At 41.3% G+C, this 21572-nt stretch overlaps 1 long non-coding RNA gene across 8 annotated transcripts in view; it reads right to left on the reverse strand.

The window, feature by feature from the left end:
* Positions 1-12966: 12966 nt before the first annotated feature.
* Positions 12967-21572, reverse strand: part of LOC145141426 (uncharacterized) — a 33068-nt gene continuing 24462 nt past the window's right edge. For 7 of the 8 annotated variants that reach the window (XR_013722652.1, XR_013722653.1, XR_013722650.1 and 4 more), the window contains one exon: positions 16507-16665. This is a non-coding gene — a long non-coding RNA (uncharacterized LOC145141426). Of the gene's footprint in view, positions 13433-16506; positions 16666-21572 lie in introns of those variants that run through there. The other variant, XR_013722655.1, reaches the window with a different exon arrangement.

The following is a 21572-nucleotide window of genomic DNA, read 5'->3' on the forward strand; positions in this document are numbered from 1 at the left end:
TAATCTAGTTAAGTGACTGCGGTAGGTAGACTCCGGATTCGGTTGTTGATGAAGGAGCTTGACTGCGGGTGCTGGATGGCTACGGTAGCTGAAGATGTTGCGGTAGCTGAAGTTCAAGAGGGTCACTTTTTATGATTCAACAATTTCCCCCTAAGTGACCTCTTTAACTTTTGTTCAGATATCAAGTTTGAGGAACTTGATCAGGATCCACCAAAACTTCCTGATGTTTTCCAGCCAGGTGATTCTCCTTAAGATCTCGAACTTGACTTCTGCGGTAGTGTGCTTCGATCTTTCAACTGCGGTTCGGCGGATGTCAAGTTGCCTCTTGGTGAGGCGATGCATGGCAGTCATAGGAATGAAATATTTGACATTATCTATCTTCCTTTTGAAATGACTCCAAGTTCAGGAAAGTTGGTTGCGCCTAAGGATCTTTCTTGATAGCCTTCGGTAGGCATTGGTGCAGGCTCGAGAGGTGGCAGATCAAATTTCTTGGCAATGATAGGATAGATATCTGCATCGAGAGGTGGCAGATCAAATTTCTTGAGAAGTGTATTCAGAATAGATAGATACGTAAGTGATCTGTCTTAGATACAAGAGAATGAGCTCTATTTATAGAGACTCAAGAAGTACACTAGATTACATCTCTAAAAGTAGCCATGCAAGGCATACTGGACAATAGAGAGTATCATAATAAAGACAAGTAAAGTAATCTAGTTAAGTGACTGCGGTAGGTAGACTCCGGATTCGGTTGCTGATGAAGGAGCTTGATTGCGGGTGCTGGATGGCTGCGGTAGCTGAAGAGGTTGCGGTAGCTGAAGTTCAAGAGGGTCACTTTTTATGATTCAACAATTTCCCCCTAAGTGACCTCTTTAACTTTTGTTCAGCTATCAAGTTTGAGGAACTTGATCAGGATCCACCAAAACTTCCTGATGTTTTCCAGCCAGGTGATTCTCCTTAAGATCTCGAACTTGACTTCTGCGGTAGTGTGCTTCGATCTTTCAACTGCGGTTCGGCAGATGTCAAGTTGCTTCTTGGTGAGGCGATGCATGGCAGTCATAGGAATGAAATATTTGACATTATCTATCTTCCTTTTGAAAATGACTCCAAGTTCAGGAAAGTTGGTTGCGCCTAAGGATCTTTCTTGATAGCCTTCGATAGGCATTGGTGCAGGCTCGAGAGGTAGCAGATCAAATTTCTTGGCAATGATAGGATAGATATCTGCATCGATCTTGGCAAAATCACAGACCGTTTCCTTCAGAAAAGTATTGGCCTTTTCAAGCGCAATCTTCATTTTCGGGTGCTTTTCTGACTTGTTTTGGAACACCTTGGCAATAAGAAAGATTTCTTCCGGATTCATACAGGGAAAGTCTGCCTGGGTGCGGATATAGTCATGCTCCCTTCTAGTGAAGGTATACTGGATGTAGTTAGCCTTCATGAACTTCCGGATTTTATAGTTCTTGACTGCGGATGGTCTATCGTTAGACCATATATTTTCAATGGAAGAGGCATGTTTAGCATGAAAAAGACTGAGTCTCTCAAATTCCATTGGCAGTCTTTTGTGGTCAGGAAGGCTGCGGTCGAAATGCTCAAATACTGTGAAGTATTTGGCATTTGGAGAAATTGGGACATCCCAGTATCCATCAGTAGGGCGTTCAGCATAGGTGAGGTAGGGTCTATAATCTTCATCCAGCAGTCTACGGTGAGGATTGATCCAAGAGTTTATCAAGGATTCGTCCATCATAGTATCAAAACCGCATTCTCTCCATATAAGCTCTGCAAGTTTGGCTGCCTTCCAATCGTGTTTCCTTTGGGTGGTGGCAGGAGAGTCAGTTGAGCTTGGAGATGACATGTACTCAGCCAGGTTTTTGAAGTGAGGGGGAGTTTCTGGCTTTTCAGGAGTGACCTTCTCTTACGGTGGAGTGTTATGAGGTGGAGTATGATAAGATGGTTGCGGTGAAGGCTGCGGTGTAGGAATTTTTTCTGTGATGATGGGGGGGCTCTGATGTTGTGAGATGGAGTGATCAGAGTGATGGACTTCTTCACTTCCCCCTGTTGAGGAATGCAACGGAGGAGCTTCCTCAAGCCACTTTTTAAGGCCATCAACCTTGGCAAAAACCTCTTGAAATTGAGCTTTGAGGGCTTCGGCCAACTGTTGATTATTGGGAATGGAGGAGCTGAAGAGTAGCCTGTGTATTTCCTTGGTGAGCTGGAGGATCTCGGGACCATGGAAGTTGGAGGAAAGGGAGCGTTGCAGTCTATTGATTGTTGCTTGAAGAACTAAGATAGTGGACTCATACGCAGTGTGAGTCTCAGCTATCAATTTCTGAGACTGAGTGGATTGATCCGTAATGGCTGCTTGGAGATCCGTTTTGATTGCGGTCACCTCAGTGATGAGGCGTTCTGCAGCAGCCATAAAATCCTTGTGATCTGCTTTACGGTTGTTGTCAAGGGAACGGATCCCCATTTCCACTTTGAGAGAAATTCTCTCAGCAGCCAAGCGTTCCCTTGTTTCCAAGCATTCTATACGTTCGATCAGTGACTGCGGCCCGGGAGAGTCTTCTGGTTGCGGTTGAGTGGGCTTGACCGCAGCTAAGATCTGATCGACTTTGGCTTGTAAGCTTAGAAATTCTTTCCTGGTGACATCATTCTTCTTCTTTTTCTTCTTTTCTTTGGGTTTAGAAGTCGAATGGTGAGAGCCACTGGATTCCACTTCCTCATCGAACATCATGAGGTCATCATCAGAAGGACTGGGCTTGTTAACCTCCTGGATGTCTTCATCATCAAGACCGAAGGTGGGAGCAGAACTGACTTCTATTGCGGTTCACTCGGGAGGTACCTGTACTTTCACCTGCTGCTTGAGCTTTAAGGACTGTTTCAGCCATCTCGGTCATCCAGTCCTGAACCTTTTGAATGGTGGCTACGGTATTGGCATTATTGATTGCGTCTGCCCAATACCGTGCCACTGACTGGATATCTTGCTCTTTTTGTTGTTGTTGCTTGAGCTGGTGTTCCTTGCGAGCTTGGAATGCCCTCCTGAAAGCAGCGTATTTCTTAATGTCTGACTCAGTTACCGGAGTGTACTGTAACCATGAGTCATTGGATTCATCGCCGTCAAAACCTTGGAAACGCACCGAAGTGTCCTTCGGGTTCACGGATCCTTGCACGTTTGTGCTCACCGTGCCTAAACCACCTGTTGCGGATGTAAGCAGAGTAGGATTTCCTGAGCTTCCTTGGTCTCCTTGACCTGTGGTCAAGTTTGGCCTCGGTTTAGTTCTGGCATGGGCAGAAGAAGTGCCCTGCGGTTGGGAAGGTGTTTGAAGTGTTTGGGTGACGTTCAAAAGGATGGAGTGCAACTCCTCAGGTGAAAAGAAATGCAGTCGGGAAGCCCTGGAGACCTTAGGGCGAGCACCAGTGTCATCCTCTTGGGAGTGAACTGGGGGGGAGTCTCCACGATGTCGTGAATCAGACTCACTTTCTGAGTCTGATTGGAAAATGATAGTGGTGTTGAATGGGTCTGCGGCCACCCCAAGGACTACCGGAGCCTTTTGAGAGGCTTCAGTATCGGTCCGGTCACATATTTGGCCAGAGGTATCAGTTTTTCTTTTCTTAAGGATATCAATTGGTTGCCTATCCTCATCAGAGTCACTATCAGGTGTGGTTGCGGTAGGTTTGGTTTTACGTTTCTTAGTGGGTGCGGTTCGTTTGGGAGTATCCTTCTTGGGTGTTCTTTGTTTCTTCTTGGTGGCCAATTGCTTTCCTCTTTGAGAAAGATTGGAGAGAGTAGTGGCAGAAGGGACTGCGGTACCTTCAGGGTTAATGGTTGCGGATGGGTCTTGGAGAGGCGGGGTAGGAGGGTATGGGGCAATACCTTCCGTAGCCTCAATATGATCTGAGACATCAGCAGTCTCAAGACCAAGTGTGGAAAGAATGTGGGTAGGGAGTCTTCGAATTGGTCCAAAAACAGTTTGATCAGAAGAAGGATTGTACCTTTTGAGATCCTTGGTGACAAAGAAATCGATGCCACTGCCCATGTCGATTCCAGCATCCGCATGAAGATCTGAAATGCAGAGTGACCAGAACCTTGCAAAGGTGAGCTCGGTTGGGTTCTCCCTTGGGTTCTCCTTGGGAATATATTGAATAAAGTAGTCCTATAAGATCTGCCCGTAGTTTACATCGTGTCCTGTGAATATACTCCATAACAGCTCTAGAAGCTTCAGTCCCATATTGTCTGTGCCTCCGGTTCTGCCGGATAGACTGCGGATGATGAAGTGGCAGACAAATTGCCAGACCGCAGGCAATTGTTTTTTCTTGAATTCGCCAATTCCCCTTATCTTTTTCTGATAACCCATTTGGTAAAGGGCTGAAGTAACGTCCGCCATGGATGGGGAGAAGATCTTGATGGAGGGATGAACAAGAAGGTTAATAGCAGAAAGCAATTTTTCTTTGGACAGAATGACCAAAGAATCATTAACCAGGTTAAGGTGAACTTCTTGAGGGTTTTAGATTGGGCGATAAGCTGAGAATGCACATTTAAAGAGGGTTGAGATTGGGACAACATCTGTGAAAGCATCAAAGGGGCCAAACAGGGGATGATTCTTCAGAAACTTAATCATCAGCTTGGTTGGAGCATTATAGGATGGATGATCTTCGAACACTGCTCTGAAGTTGCTTGAAGCAATAGTGGGAGAGTCTGAACCAGTAGGGTTTACTGATCCAGATGCCTTGGATTGTTTCTTTGAAATACCGGATTTCACCATTGTTGAGGGTTGAGAGAAAGAGTAAAGAAACAAAGTTCTTGAAGGATTTGAGAGGGAAGGTTCAATGTTCAGAAAGCATAAAGTGATTTTGGGGAAGAAGACGGGTTTATAAAGGGATGAGATTTTTACCCTAGGTAAAAAAAAGGATAAGGTAAAAGGTCGATTGGAGGGAATCTTTTGAATCAGAGTTTAAATCTCAGCCACATAAAATCAAACGGTTTAAAAAAGATTTTTGAGATTTGCCAAAAGAGGGTTTGCATTTAATGAAAGGTCAGAAGGACATCATCACATCAGGTGATCGTGGGGTGAGGGGAAAGGAAGTTGTAACGGATGGGACGTTCTGGGTAAGCGGAAAAGACAAATTAAGGATGTGATTATGGAAAAATGTTCTTTTTGTCATCATACCTAAAAATAGGTTTGACACAAGGCTTATTCACAAAGAGAATGAGACAGTTTCTCAAGGGAATGTTTTTTTTATTTAATGTTTTATATAATGAAGGATCATTAAATAGCACACAAAAGATTCAAGGGTTGATGAAACAGTTGAGAAATTATCAATGTGATTGCGGATGGAAACTTCATTGCGGATGACCAGGTGTCATTGCGGATGAACAAATGTCATTGCGGATGGATAGATTTATGACTGCAGTAGAAGAAACTGAGAAGAGCACTTGTACAAAAGTTAGTAATAACAAACAATAAGGACCCATGAAAAATAAGTATGATATATGGTTGCTGTACCTAGACAGCGGTATCAGAACCATCTATCATAAGTAACTTTCAGTTAGAACCGCAATGGAGACCAAGGATGGTATGCGGTATCTAACAATTCAAAAAGAATTGCGGGTCTGGATTCATCATTCCTAACATTTGCAGGAAGGTGTTAAGTTTTGTGGAGTTGAGCGCTTTTGTGAACACATCAGCAATCTCTTCATGAGAATGAACAAAGATGAGTTCAATGTTACCTTTCAAGATGTGGTCTTTGATGAAGTGATACCGTAGTTCAATATGCTTAGTCTTGGAGTGCTGAATTGGATTGTGAGAAATAGCAATAGCACTTTCAGAGTCACAATAGATCGGTATCCGCAGCATTCTATATCCGTAGTCCAATAATTGAGTTTTCATCCAAAGGACTTGAGAACAACAGCTAGTTGCGGCCACATACTCAGCTTATGCGGTAGACAGAGATATACAACTTTGTTTCCTTGATGACCAGCTGACGAGTCTTTCACCCAGAAATTGACATCCACCTGAAGTGCTTTTTCTATCTAGTTTGCATCCGGCATGATCCGCATATGTGAATACTTGAAGGCTGAAATCGTTGCCTGCGGGGTACCATAGACCAAGGGATTTGCTTCCTTTTAGGTACCGTAGTATCTGTTTGGTTGCGGTCATATGTGACACTTTTGGGTCAGCCTGATACCTTGCACATACACCAGTTGCAAAGACAATGTCTGGCCTTCTTGCGGTGAGGTACATCAAAGAGCCTATGATACCTCTATAAGTCTTGTGATCCACAGATTCACCTCAGGGATCAGCAGAGATCTTATAACCGAAGGCCATGGGGACCTTAGCCGAAGAACAGTTGTCCATAGAATATTTCTTTAACAGTTCAGTGGTGTATTTCTCTTGATGAATGAATATCCCTTGCGGAACTTGTTTCACTTGAAGTCCTAGAAAGAAGTTAATTTCTCTATTCATGCTCATTTTGAACTTGTTGGTCATGAGCTTAGCAAATTCATCCACCATTCCTTGATCAGTCGATCCGAAGATGATATCATCCACATATATTTGTACAAGCATAAGGTGGTTACCATTTGCTTTTCTAAATAACGTGGGGTCAATCACTCCTCTCTTGTACCCAGATGAGACAAGGAATTCAGAAAGAGTCTCATACCATGCTCTTGGGGCTTGCTTCAGACCGTAGACTGCTTTTTCAAGCATGTAGCAGTGGTCTGGGAATTCAACATTTTAAAAACCTTGAGGTTGCTGAAGATAAACCTCTTCTTTTAATTCCCCATTGAGAAATGCACTCTTAACGTCCATTTGGTGTACCTTGACGTTCTTGTGGGCTGTGTATGCTAGGAAGATCCGGATAGCTTCCGTGCGTGCTACTGGAGCATACGTTTCATCGTAATCTATGCCTTCAAGTTGACTATACCCCTTTGCAACTAGTATTGCCTTGTTTCTGACTACCGTACCAGATTCATCCAGCTTGTTTTTAAACACCCATCTAGTGCCAACAATAGAGTGACCACGTGGCTTCGGAACGAGCTGCCAAACTTTGTTTCTTTGAAATTCGTCTAGCTCTTCTTGCGTTGCAGCTATCCAGTCAGGTTCAAGCAATGCTTCTTTGATCGTTCTGGGCTCTACCGAGGACATAAATGCTGTGTAGTGGCAGTGATCAGATAGGTCCTTGGAAGATCGAGTCTGGATACCTGCGGATGGGTTGCCAATGATTTGACCTGGTGGGTGGTCCTTCTTCCATACGTGCAGACGGGGCTGCAAATGATCAGCAGCTGCGGTAGAGGGAATATCTTGAAAATCAGGAGAGTCTGCGGTTGGAGATGGCAGTTCCTCCTGGACTTGAGAACATCCTGCCGAGTCATCTTGGTTTGGAACGAGAATGGAGTTTTCTTGAACAGTTGGGAGAGGTTCCCCTGGACTGCTGATGGGAGTTCCTCTGGAACCTGAGAAGGTTCCCCCTGGACTGTGGATGGGAGAGTGATAATCCTTGGATCGGTTCTCGTGTCAATGTTCTCTATGAGTTCATCATACGAATCCGAAGATACGTTTGATGGTAATGATTCTCTCCGGATAGGAACTTGAGCAACATCAAGTACTGGAACCTCGACGGTTGTTGCTAGATCCGGAGTAGAGCTTTCCCCCTCAACCGGAGAGGTGGAAGTATTGAGAGAAGCAACTTCGGATAGAGATGGTCCAGAAACATCAGCGTGTTGTTGTTGAGCTGTGGGTGACACAAGAACTTCGGATAGTTTCGCCGTTTCAACAGGATAGAAAAGATCATCATAATTGACTTCAACTAGATTTAAAGGACCTGAAGAGGCAGGAATATCGCTTTCCATGATTGCGGTGGTTTCAGTGGATGGAGGGGCGTTGCGGATGTGAGAATCATCAAATTTCACATCGAAACTTTCAATGATCAGCCTTGTTCGTCTGATGAGGACTCGATAAGCAACCTTGTTAGTGGAATAACCAAGGAAGATGCCTTCATCAGACTTTGGTGCAAACTTGTTAAGCTGATCTCGGTTGTTGATCACGAAACATCTACACCCAAAGATATGAAAGAAGCGTACATTTGGCTTGCGGGTGTTAAGGCCCTCATATGGTGTTTTGTTGAGGCGTTTGCACACAATGCTTCGGTTTTGAACAAAGCATGCGGTTGCTACAGCTTCAGCCTAGAAGTAGAGAGAAAGGTGTGTGAAGTTGAGCATGGATCTGGCTGCTTCTACTAGTGTGCGGTTCCTTCTTTCTACTACTCCATTTTGTTGCGGTGTGTAGGGAGCTGAGAAGTTATGAGAGATGCCCTTGGACAGCAAGAAACTGTTGAGAAGATGATTACTGAGCTCGATTCCATTATCACTGCGGATACGTCTTACTGGAAGCTTGATCTGAAGTTCGATCTCTTTGATGAAGTTGATGAAAATCTGCGATGTTTCTGATTTGAGTCTGAGGAAGAAGACCCATGTGAAGCGTGTAAAGTCATCTACTATAACCAGTATGTACTTCTTGTGATGGAGACTGGCTACGGTTGATGGACCGCAGATATCAATGTGCAATAACTCCAGTGGTTCAGAAATTGAAGAATCCATTACCAGAGGGTGACTTGCTTTGGACTGTTTACCACATTCACAGGCCGGACAGGGAGTATCGTTGTTGAATTTGAGAATAGGGAGACCTCTGACTAGTTCTCCTGTGACCAAGTTGTTGATGTACCTGAAGTTGAGATGAGCTAGCTTGCGGTGCCATAGCCAGCTGACTTCGGATACGGCTTTGGATAGGAAGCACAACCGCGGTCTACCAATGATCAGAGAGACATCCAAAGGATACATGGTACCTTCGGATCGGGATTTGATCAGACACGTGTTCCTATCACTTGTCATTACGTAGCAAAATTGATCATCAAATTCAACTCAATGTCCTGCTTTACATAGTTGGCCAACACTGATGAGATTGTGTTTAAGGCTTTCTACATAAGCAACCTTCTGAATAGAAAAGTTCCCCGTAGTGAGAACACCGTAACCTCGGATGATTCCATTTGCATTGTTGCCGAATGTAACATTTCCACCATTGCATATTGGCCTGAAATCCCGAAGGTATTCTAACCTTCCGGTCATGTGCAAGGAGCAGGCACTGTCAATTAACCATTCTTCTTCTTGTTCCTCCTTGCACAAAGCCTGAAAATTACACGGTTAGTTTAGGCATCCAAACTAGTTTGGAGCCTAGGGCAATTGGTGAATTTTTGAAAGATGCATGGACCGAGGTTGCAGGGACGGGTCTCTTGTCAAATTTTATTCCTAGTCCTGGGTGTTTGTGCAGATTTGGAGTGTTGTGAGTTTTTGAAAAAGTACTATGTTTCTGACTCTGACTAGATTTGACATAGGATGAATCTTTTTGGCAACTACACTGACATTTGCAAAAGGATTTTTTGTCATTGGATCTGACATTATGCTTGGTCATCGGTCCATTGGATGAATTGGACTTGTTACCGGTCCGCGGTTGAAAATATCTGACATGAGTGTTGTTTGGTTTCTGAAAAGTTTGTTTTGAACAAGGTTTAGCACGTGCAAATCTTTGAGTCCTTTTTGGTGGATTTGGTAGGATACCTTCCATTTGTTGAAATTTTGACGTGACTTTAAAAGTGTTGGAGTGGGTAAAATACCTTTCCATTTAGGATAATTTGAGGAGTAGACCTGAAAACCATTGTTTCGAAAAGACTGAACACCCTTTTGGGTTGTGTCAGAAGAAGTAGGAATGACTTTCGAAGCTGGACTTTCCTTTTTGTTTGTTTTCTTGAAAGGAGAGTTTTTTGAAAAGTAGTGTGAGAAAACAAATTTTTCTGGACTCTTGGACTTTGGAAATCTGACATGTTTCTTGTTTTTCGAAAAAGTTTGTCTAGTTGTGCCTTGAGATCTAATTTCTTCTTTGAAGGCCTTTTTGGGCAAAGATTTTGGTGAACCGCAGTCATTGTTGTTCAACTGCGGTTTCTTGGAATTTTTAGAATGATTTTGAAAACGTGGGCTTGAGTCATCCGAACTTGAAGATTCTGGGGTTTGTGAGCATTGACCCACTTCAAAGTTCTCTATAGGTAATTCATGATGAATCGCCTGAAGGGTCACGGTTCCTTTTACTGAGGACTGCGGTAGTGAAGATTTGACTACTGCAGAGTAAGTCTTAGTTGGGACTTCAGTGGGACATTTGTGGGACTTTTGACTACAGTGTGAGACACTGCGGTCTGAGGACAGAGATGGAAAATCTTTCGAGACTTCGGGGCCCTCAATGATAATTTCTTCATCAACCACGGATGAGGTTTGAGAATTTGGGTAAATGGTGCCACAGATAGGAATTTGATCACATGTGTGACCCGAAACCTCAGGCACAATTTCCTCAATGACACAATTATTTCTTAGACTATGTAGTCTACCGAAGTGAGTTTTGATGTCTTCGGGAAAAGTCTTGTCCTTGACTGGGAAATGAAATTCTCGGTCTGGAGGGACATACAGTCTGTGTTTATTGAACCGGGGTGAGGAATCCATTGCGGTAAGATATCCATTCGACCAACCCCAATTGTATGGATTGTCCACGGTTCCATTGTTTACCAAATTTTCAATAGCTTCACTTTCATTAAACAATTTTTCAATTAAGAGATTTAAGCGTATAATTTCACTCTGAGCTAAATCTCTCTGGTTCAAAGCTATCTCTAATTGGGTTTCACTCAACATTCTTGCATCTTTTTCTAACTCTAGGTCCTTCTCTAACATAGCCATTTTGAGTCTTTTGTTATCCAGTCGTCCTCTCACGTGGAACATCTCTTGGGACGCAATGTTCTTCTCATCTAAGGCTTTGTTATAGTCTGTAAGGACGGCAGCACAAGTGTCATTAAGATCATCTATGTAGGGCTGACAGTCATGCATGCTATAGTTTAGAGTTTGGATCATAAGTTTTACCTGTTCGACGATGCTTAGAGTTCCATCCTTTGCCATGTAGCAGTAGTTCTTTTCCATCTCTGTAGACCCATCATCATCCGCAGTTGCCACCATGCAGATTTTCCCTTTTCCTTTGACACTGCTGATGGCTTCATCTTCGTCTCCGGATGACCAAACTTGATGGTCTCTTTTGACATGATCTACGTATGCCCTTGCCTTTTCCTTATCTTCCAACTCTTGAGCCATTCTAAGGTAGAATGCTCTGTCTTTTACTACATTGGCCTTACAATCTCTTGCAAAGTGATTCTCTTTGTTGCATTTGTGATAAATTACAACATCAGTCTTGTCTTCTGAGGGAGTACCGGAGTCAGTGGTTTCAGGAGACTGCGGTACCTCCTTTGGTTGATTAATTTGAGATTGCGGTGGTGGATGAGAACTTTTGGAGTATCGAGAATGGTTATTCTGGGAACCGAAGTTACGGTTGAATGGAGGTTTGTTGAACTGTTGATTCTTGCGGAAGGAAGGAGGTGGTAGACGGTTGAACTGTTGACTAACCAGAGCAATAGCCTTCTGAAATTCTTCTTCATCATCATACTCTGAGTCATCTTCGTATGACTGCGGTGGAGTGTCATACGAGGGAGAGTAGAGTGATTGCGGTGGGGCTTGTGCTATGAGAGCAAGTGGTCCTCCAAAGTCAGCACAGTCTTTGAGTACGGTGGATGCTTGTGCTTACAGCTCTCCATAGAGCTTGTAGAGTGACAAAGAGTGAATCTTTCTATCGCCCTGGACTATCATCTTAGCCGTAGTCCAATGTCTTCCCAAACCATTAAGAAACTGAAGATTTGTTTCATGGTTACTGCGGATGGTGCCCGCATTGGATAACTTGGTGACTATCAGGTTGAACCTTTTGAAGGAGTCTTCCAAACTTTCGCCAGTATGAGCTTTGAAGTTGTTGAACTCATTGAGTGTGGTAGTAAGTTTCTTCTCTTGTGCTTGTTCTGAGCCTTCGTACAAATTCTTGAGAACTTCCCAGATCTCTTTTGCTGATTTGCAATTTATGATAATATCGAAGTTGTCAGGAGCAACTCCACAGGATATTTCATAAAAACCAACAGCATCATTTTCCATTTTATCGAGATCATCCTTGGTGGGACGGTTCATGACTGGTTGACCTCCTTCTAGTCTGGTTGTAGCGACGTCAGTCTGGACTGGTGTAAGGACTGGGACATGTGGTCCTTCTTCTACGGATCGCCAGACATCTCTACCAAGTCTCCTTAAGTATCTTTCCATTCTTTGTGACCAGTGATGATATTCATTTGCTACCAGTATTGGGGCTCGGTTGGAACCACCAATACTGTTGGAAACATTCAGAGATAACGATTGTGCCATTTTTGAAGTTTTTTTAAGAAATGAGCTTCAGTGGTATAGAAGGCCCTTTGAAAATCAGAGTTCTGTTTTCAAAAAGCAACCACTATGGCTCTGATACCAATTGTTGAGAGAAAAACTTAGAGACACACTTGAACAAACGTTAGAACAAGTGTATTGCGAAATAGTTAATCTCGAAGGATCTAAAAGCTCAACAATAATATTAATAAGTTAGAATTAGATAGTTAGAGAGTTAGTTGCGGAAAGTAAAGAAATAGAAATGACAACAATTGTTATATCAAGTATACACATAAGTTGATTCATAACAAGGAATGCATTCAAACCGAGTTAATAAGGAAGATCAAACTTAGTGATTAAGTCACGAAAGACTTGCTCAGAAGAGAGGTTATAATCAGTTGTATTCTAGTAATATTTGAGAGTAAGAAGTGGTGCGTAGTAAGATAGAGAGATAGAAAGAATAACTTGAGAAGTGTATTCAGAATAGATAGATGCGTAAGTTATCTGTCTTAGATACAAGAGAATGAGCTCTATTTATAGAGACTCAAGAAGTACACTAGATTACATCTCTAAGAGTAGCCATGCAAGGCATACTGGACAATAGAGAGTATCATAACAAAGACAAGTAAAGTAATCTAGTTAAGTGACTGCGGTAGGTAGACTCCGGATTCGGTTGCTGATGAAGGAGCTTGACTGCGGGTGCTGGATGGTTGCGGTAGCTGAAGTTCAAGAGGGTCACTTTTTATGATTCAACAATTTCCCCCTAAGTGACCTCTTTAACTTTTGTTCAGCTATCAAGTTTGAGGAACTTGATCAGGATCCACCAAAACTTCCTGATGTTTTCCAGCCAGGTGATTCTCCTTAAGATCTCGAACTTGACTTCTGCGGTAGTGTGCTTCGATCTTTCAACTGCGGTTCGGCAGATGTCAAGTTGCTTCTTGGTGAGGCGATGCATGGCAGTCATAGGAATGAAATATTTGACATTATCTATCTTCCTTTTGAAAATGACTCCAAGTTCAGGAAAGTTGGTTGCGCCTAAGGATCTTTCTTGATAGCCTTCGGTAGGCATTGGTGCAGGCTCGAGAGGTGGCAGATCAAATTTCTTGGCAATGATAGGATAGATATCTGCATCGAGAGGTGGCAGATCAAATTTCTTGAGAAGTGTATTCAGAATAGATAGATGCGTAAGTTATCTGTCTTAGATACAAGAGAATGAGCTCTATTTATAGAGACTCAAGAAGTACACTAGATTACATATCTAAGGGTAGCCATGCAAGGCATACTAGACAATAGAGAGTATCATAATAAAGACAAGTAAAGTAATCTAGTTAAGTGATTGCGGTAGGTAGACTCTGGGTTCGGTTGCTGATGAAGGAGCTTGATTGTGGGTGCTGGATGGTTGCGGTAGCTGAAGAGGTTGCGGTAGCTGAAGTTCAAGAGGGTCACTTTTTATGATTCAACAGGAAAACAAAGGTATAAAATAATTGAAGTAATTTGAAACAGTTTAAAATAGTTTGAATCAGTTGAAACAGTTTGACATGGTTCGAAATCGTTTGAAATCATTTGAATGTTAACACAAAATTTAATTGTATTGTACTAGTATCCCCCCCCCCCCCCGCCCCTAAAAACATGGAAAATAGTGAAAATGTAGGGGTATGAACTCACCTCCAATGCGTTGTCTCGTTTGGATACGAAGTAGTATCGGTGATCCTTGGGTTAGAAGCCGCGTGCGTAGTCGTGTCCTAATAATAATTATACATGATATCGTATTTAAATTGATAAGATATTAATTCAAATAATAAATAATAAATTAAAGTGTTAGACAACACTTAATAATGTAAGAAATACTTACAAAAGGTTTTAGGAATTATTTGGAAGTGTTCTAGGCGTTTTCGGTGTGTTTGGGTATTTTCGATGGGAGATATGAATATTTGATGATGTTCTTGAGGAAAACTTGAAGATTTGAAGATTGTTCTTGGTGTTCTTGGTGTTCTAGGTGGAATTATGATGATCTGGGTAGAAAACTCTTGAAGATATGAAGATTATGTATGACTATTGAGAGCAAAATGAGGTTGTTTACGGTTGGTAAATTGAGAAATGAATTGAGTTTGCGGCTAAACACTTATATATAGAAGGGGTTTTCCGCCTTAGTGGGCCTTAAACTTTATGTTTTCGGTCATACACTTCAATAAAGGAAGTGTTTTCGGTCCTAAAGTCAAAGAGTAAAGGGTTTTCGGCCATGGAGTCAAATGGTAAAGGGTTTTCGGCCATGGAGTCCAATAGTGAAGTGTTTTCGGTCAAGGCTTTCCCAATTGTAAGTGTTTTCGGCCATGCCTAATCCTAGACCGAAATCTATATATACATAAAGTATATTATGATTTTAAGTTAAGTATTAAATCTTTGTTTTGATCTAGTGTAATTTTTGTTGACTTATAACAACTTAAATCAACATGGGTTTCAATTTAACTCTTGTGTTATCATATTAACTTATATTTACAAGTATTCTTGGCATTCAAATTCTTATTGTAACAATGTTATGGGGTGAATCCACTTGCACATGGATAGGGTTTAGACCTTGTTGGATCTAAAATCTCCAGTTGTGACATTATCCCCCCGTTAGAGGGAATTTCGTCCTGAAATTCGAATTCTAAGTTGATACTCAGGAATTAAGGAAAATAGGTGGGTACTTCTGTTCCATCTGATCTTCTCGTTCTTAAGTGAATTCAGATCCTCGCTTGGCGTTCCAGCGGATCTTCACTGTTGTGTCTTCTGTTCTGATCGGCAGAGAGTGTGTGGGTTTGGTTTACTTGTCTACGTTTATTTGGATGGTATCATGTCCACTCATAGTCCTGGGCAGCTTTTGTCCTGAAGTTCATGGTAGGATTCATACCTGGTTCATCTATCATCGCCTCGTGTATACATGTTGTATATAATTAAGATCGATAAGGCGGTTGGATGGGTGACTCTGCCCCAAGTCCACAACTAGACAAGGAACAGGAGACAGGGCAGAAACACACATGCTAAATTCGTAGAATCTTAATTATATATCACCCTCGCACATACACTTAGTAGCGATATGTTAACCGTATTTGTCCCTAGTCTCTGTGCTTGAACTTGACTTGTTGTACGAGTGGTATTCTCAAAAGGTCTGTTGGGAATACTTCGAGAAGGTTTCGGAAGACATAGTACTCCTCAAATGAGTACTTCGGGGTTTTGAGACGAGAGATGACTCTGAGGTCTGTGTCGGGTTTGTCGCTATGAGTGACGAGGGTTTTGTTAGTCGGTTAGTTAAGATGAAGGGTCTTTTCGTAGCACATGTAATTGGTATGGTGAGGACCAAGTCAATCCATGTCGGATGACGACGTCGGAACTCCTTATTGAAACATGTGTTAAGTCGATTTGGAAGAAGTGTTTTGTTAGAGCGATAGTGTCTCTATGTGTACGTTTTTAGTGCTTCCAGTTTTATCCTTGTTGTTACTACTGCGAACATTTTGTACCGCATTAAGCGAGTACTAGCAATAAGAGTCATCCGATAATTAGTGACAAAATTTCATAATATGATCCCTACCAGGTCCCTCTATAATCGTTTGGTGTCTACAAGTCATGTATAATTAAGATTGATAAGACCGTCGACTAAGTGACTGTGCCCTAAATCCATAATCAAACAAGAAACAGGAAATAAGGCGGAATCAATCATTATAAGCCTGTAGAATCTCAATTATATATGACCCTAATGTTTACGCTAAGCCATCATAAATCACCTGCAAGGATCCTTAGTTTTAATAAGAATGATGTGATTTATTCGGACGAGGGAGCAATTTACGATTACGATTTAGTTGTCACTAGTTTCAGTAAAAATTTAAGCTTTAAATATTTTTATTTGGAAGCGTGTCGTCATTCACAGGTGGTTCCAGGAGAGTATCTCCTGCGGTGATCATCAATACTCTCCCATCCCCGCCAGAGTTCCTTGTTATTGGACAATCTCTCTTGAAGTGTCTAGTTTCACCACACCCGTAACAGGAATGACTTACTCCAATGTCGGGGACCTGGGAGATTGGTTGTGTCGGTGCCCTGCAGAAACGGGCAGTGTGCCCCTTCCTGTTGTAATTTTTGCAGTGCATGTCACACCCCCAAGCCAGACGGCAGAAACGTCTGAGGGTGGAGGACTTCATTTGTAGTATCACAACACATGCATCATAGTAATCAGAGTACAAACAACAACTGTATTTAAAAAGTATAAGTATTTACATGTGTTTCAACATTGTATACTGAAATCAAATAGTTATACAAAAGAAGAAGACAAGACATAAATAGCTCCATCTTCTCAAAAGCTCGGGGAGTACCTGTCTACTGGTTCCCTGAGAATACAAGTAATTTTAAAAGAGAGTATCAACATAAAGTTGAATGAGTGCATAAGTATTTATGTTTGAAAGAATGTTTTATGTTTCCTGAATATGTAAACTGTTCCAAAAAATGCTATATTTTCTGCGGTATATGAGAAGTAGTATTAGTTACATAAAACAGTTCTATTTGTAAATCAATATTCTGTATTTGTAATCCTTTTGTAAACTTGTATCTGAGAGTATGACTGATTTCATCAACTGTTATTATAAACTGTATCTTGTAAACTAGTACTTTGAAAATGTACTTATGTTTAGTTAATTATACACTAACGTGTTGTTAATATCTTTTATGAGTTATTATAACCATACTGACTAGATGGCCTGACCCAAGCTATGAATGCTCTGAAAGCTGTTGATAACAATTTGTCACTCACAGACGTGTATGCCTGACTGTAGCTAGCAGTTCGAGTGCGGGGTTGTCAATCCCAATATAGATCTATACACACATTGTTTCGATCCCCCGCTGGAGATTCTGGTTATAATGTCAGGACTTTAACTATATTGTTTAAATGAATTAAACAACTTGTGTCACTTGACTCATAAAAAGCATATAAAAGTTACATGTATAATAGTTATGAAAAACCCAATCATTCCGAAATAATGACTGAAAGTATGTTCTTGAATTAGTATTCTTAACATGTATTTGGAAGATGTATAACCTTGAATAGTTTTGAATCAAACCTTTATTCTTGTAAAACAATGTACTTTAGTATACTTGAATCATGAATTAATGTTCTGTGAATCATAAATTATACCTATTATAATTTATATGTACTTTCTGATTTGATAACGAGTATTCATGAATGCAACCCCTTGCTCAACATGTTACAAAGGGTAATTGAACTTAATGAACTAACTTTTATACTTGTATACATATACAAATATATATAAGTAAAATTTAAATGACACTCAGACAAATAACTTATGCTTATAAACCCACATCCAAACAAGGAAAAGGAACCAAAGTGGGTTATCAGTTCTAAGCCTTTTAAATTTTATTTATATAAATATATATATACTAGTATGATTTTTGGGAGAAATATAAGTTTATAAAAATATTTAAAAGAAGTTTGATATTTTGAAATTCATTTTGGTGACTTGATGTCATTTTGATACAATCACTGAAAAACCATTTAATTTGATAAATATTGAAATCCATTTTGATAAGATATTTGAAACCATTTGTTTATAACACAAAATCTTTATGTTAGACTTGTATTCCCCCCCCCCCCCCCTTTAAAACAGTAAAAACTATGAAAATACGGGGGTATGAACTCACCTGTAGTGAGTGATACGAATGAAAGATCGATAAAGGATGCTAAGTGTCAAATGAAGCCTCGAGCACAAACGGATCCTATTAAGCATATAATGACATATATATGGATGTAATTAGTGTATATAACAACTAGTTATGATAGGAAACCACTTTAGGGACTAGGAAACACTTGAATTTAAGTGTTACAATCACATGTGATTGCTCAAAAGGGGTTTAGGGCCACACTAGAGTGTGTACGGCCAAGTGGTATACGGCCAAATGTGTGTACGGCCACATGTGTATACGACCATGGAGTGTACGGCCATACACTCCTTGAAGAACATGCCAAGAAGGTGTTTTACAGCTCTATCTAGCATCCCTCTAAGTGTCCATGATCTCATGTTGGGACATAACATGAGTTGAAGGTCTAAATATGCACTAAACAAGGGGTGTACGACCACATGAGGTGTGTACGGCCGTACACCCTTGAAGTTCTTGCTTTGTACGGTGATTTAAGGCTAGAACTCAAGTGTTTATCAAGCTTAACAAGCAGATAGAAGAGATACTCACACTTTTGAAGGCTTTTAAGGAGTTCAAGGTTCAAGAACAAGTAGGTGTTCTTGGTGAAAGTGAAGAAGGTTTGAAGATACTTTTGAAGAATAGATGAAGTGTTCTTGATTTGTAGTTGAGAGAGAATGGAGCTTCTGGAGGTGAAAGTGTGAGAAAATGAGAAAGAATGAAGGAAAAGTGTATATATATATATATATATATATATATATATATATATATATATATACGTTTGGGTTCATGGTCATCTTGGGTGTACGACCGTACACCCATTTGTACGGTTGTGCACATGTGTACGGCCGTACACTCCTCTAATGGGAGTGTTTGGCCCGAATGCTATACGATGACTTAAGATAACTCATCCTTAAACCCAAACTTTGAATGTACTAGGCTTAGAACATTCAAACAGACCCTGAACAATGCTAAAAGATAGCAGAAACGAGTCTGACTGTGATTAACTTTGAAAGACTGTACAAGATAGAAATTTTGGGTTGTCACATTATCCCCCCGTTAGAGAGAATTTCGTCCCGAAATTAGAGTCTAAGCAATTAAGCAATTTCAAATAACTAAGCAAAAATATGAGGATATTTCAGTTTCATTTGATCATCGCGCTCCCAAGTGAATTCAGGTCCCCGCTTGGCATTCCAACGAACCTTCACTATAGGAATACGGCTTTGCTTCGTTTGTTTGACCTCTCGGTCCATGATCTCTACTTGTTCTTCCACGAAGTTGAGGCTCTCGTCGATCTCGATTTCGTCGAGTGGGATAACAAGAGTCTCGTCGGACAGACACTTTTTCAAGTTCGAGACGTGGAAAATAGGATGTATGTTACTTAGTTCTTGAGGTAGTCGGAGTTTGTAAGCTACTGGACCGATTCTAGCAAGAATCTCTAATGGTCCTATGTACCTTGGATTCAACTTGTCACGCTTTCCAAAGCGTATCATGCCCTTCCAGGGTGAGACCTTCAACATGACGCGGTCACCAACCTGGAATTCCAAAGGTTTTCTTCTTTTGTCAGCATAGCTTTTCTGTCTATCTCTGGAAGCTTTAAGTTGCTCCCGGATTTGTACGATTTTCTCCGTGGTTTCGCGAATGATTTCCAGACCAGTGAGAGTACTGTCAGGAACTTGACTTCTAGCTAGCTGCGTGTCACCCATTTCAGCCCAGCACAGAGGTGATCTGCACTTGCGGCCATAGAGAGCTTCGAAAGGAGCAGCATTTATGCTAGTGTGATAACTATTGTTGTAAGAGAATTCGACAAGGGGTAAATGAGTATCCCATGCCTTACCAAAGTCTATCACGCAAACTCGCAACATATCTTCTAAAGTTTGAATCGTCCTCTCACTTTGTTCGTCAGTTTGTGGATGGTAGGTTGTACTCATGTCCAGCCTAGTTCCCAAAGATTTTTGTAAAGACTGCCAGAAACGAGAAGTGAATCTACTATCTCGGTTAGAAATAATAGATATTGGCACACAATGCAGTCTAACGATTTCCTTGAGGTAAGTTCTTGTTAGCTTTTCCATCTTGTCGGTCTCTTTGATTCGTAAGAAGTGTGCGGATTTGGTTAATCTATCGATGATTACCCAAATAGTATCATAACCACCCGATGTCTTGGGTAACTTGGTTATGAAATCCATTGTAATCCGCTCCCACTTCCATTCAGGGATTTCAGGTTGTTGTAATAAACCTGAAGGTTTCTAGTATTCTACCTTGACTTTGGCACAAGTAAGGCACTTGCCCACAAAGGTAGCAATTTCGGCCTTCATGTTTGGCCACCAGTATAGTTTCTTGAGGTCCAAATACATCTTGTCTGAACCTGGATGAATGGAGTATTGGATTTTGTGTGCTTCATTCATAACCACGTCTCTGTAACCACCAAACTTTGGTGTCCAGATCCGGTTCATGAAATAATAGACTCCATCATCCCTGACTTTGAAGTTTTTATCCATTCCCCTCAGAGTTTCACCTGCCACGTTTTCAGGTTTTAAGGCCTCGAGTTAAGCCTCTCTGATCTGTGTGGACAGATGTGAATGGATTGTCATGGTCAACGACTTTACTCAGCGTCCCGAGTATTCTTTTCTGCTAAGGGCGTTAGCTACTACGTTAGCTTTACCAGGGTGATAAAGAATCTCACAATCGTAGTCGTTCAATAGCTCCACCCATCGTCGTTGTCTCATGTTCAGCTCTTTCTGATTAAAGATATGCTGGAGACTTTTATGGTCCGTGAATACTGTGCATTTTGTGCCATATAAGTAATGTCTCCAGATCTTCAGAGCAAATACCACTGCTCCTAGCTCAAGGTCATGTGTTGTATAGTTGACTTCGTGTGTCTTTAGCTGTCTTGAGGCATAGGATATAACCTTTCCTCTTTGCATAAGAACACATCCAAGCCCTTGATTAGAAGCATCACAGTACACCACGAAATCCTATGTCCCTTCAGGAAGAGACGGGATCGATGCACTACACAAAGCTCGCTTCAGCGTTTGGAACGATATTTCTTGCTTTTCTCCCCAGCTAAAAGTTACACCCTTTTGCGTTAGGGTGGTAAGAGGCTTAGCTATTCAAGAGAAATTCTGGATGAATATGCGATAATAGCCAGCAAGACCTAAGAATTGACGGATTTTTGTAGGTGTTTTGGGTGCTGACCAGTTTTCAATTGCCTTTATTTTAGAAGGGTCGACGTGTATTCCTTCTGAACTGACCACGTGACCTAGGAAATCAATCTTCCTGATCCAAAATTCACACTTTGAAAACTTCGCATAGAGTTTCTTTGATCTAAGAGTTTGCAATACTTGACGAAGATGTTGGTCATGTTTCTCTTCACTTCTTGAGTAGATAAGGATGTCGTCGATGAACACTATGACGAATTTATCCAGGAATGGACGACACACTCTGTTCATTAGATCCATGAACACAGCAGGTGCCTTCGTCAATCCGAATGGCATCACTACGAACTCCTAATGACCATAACGAGTTCTGAACGCGGTTTTGGGAATGTTATCCTCCAAAATCTGTAACTGGTGATACCCAGATCTTAAGT

The sequence above is a fragment of the Lactuca virosa genome, chromosome 9 (genome assembly GCF_052849685.1).
Source record: "Lactuca virosa cultivar CGN04683 chromosome 9, Lactuca_virosa_CGN04683_v6, whole genome shotgun sequence".
Lineage (NCBI taxonomy): Eukaryota > Viridiplantae > Streptophyta > Magnoliopsida > Asterales > Asteraceae > Lactuca > Lactuca virosa.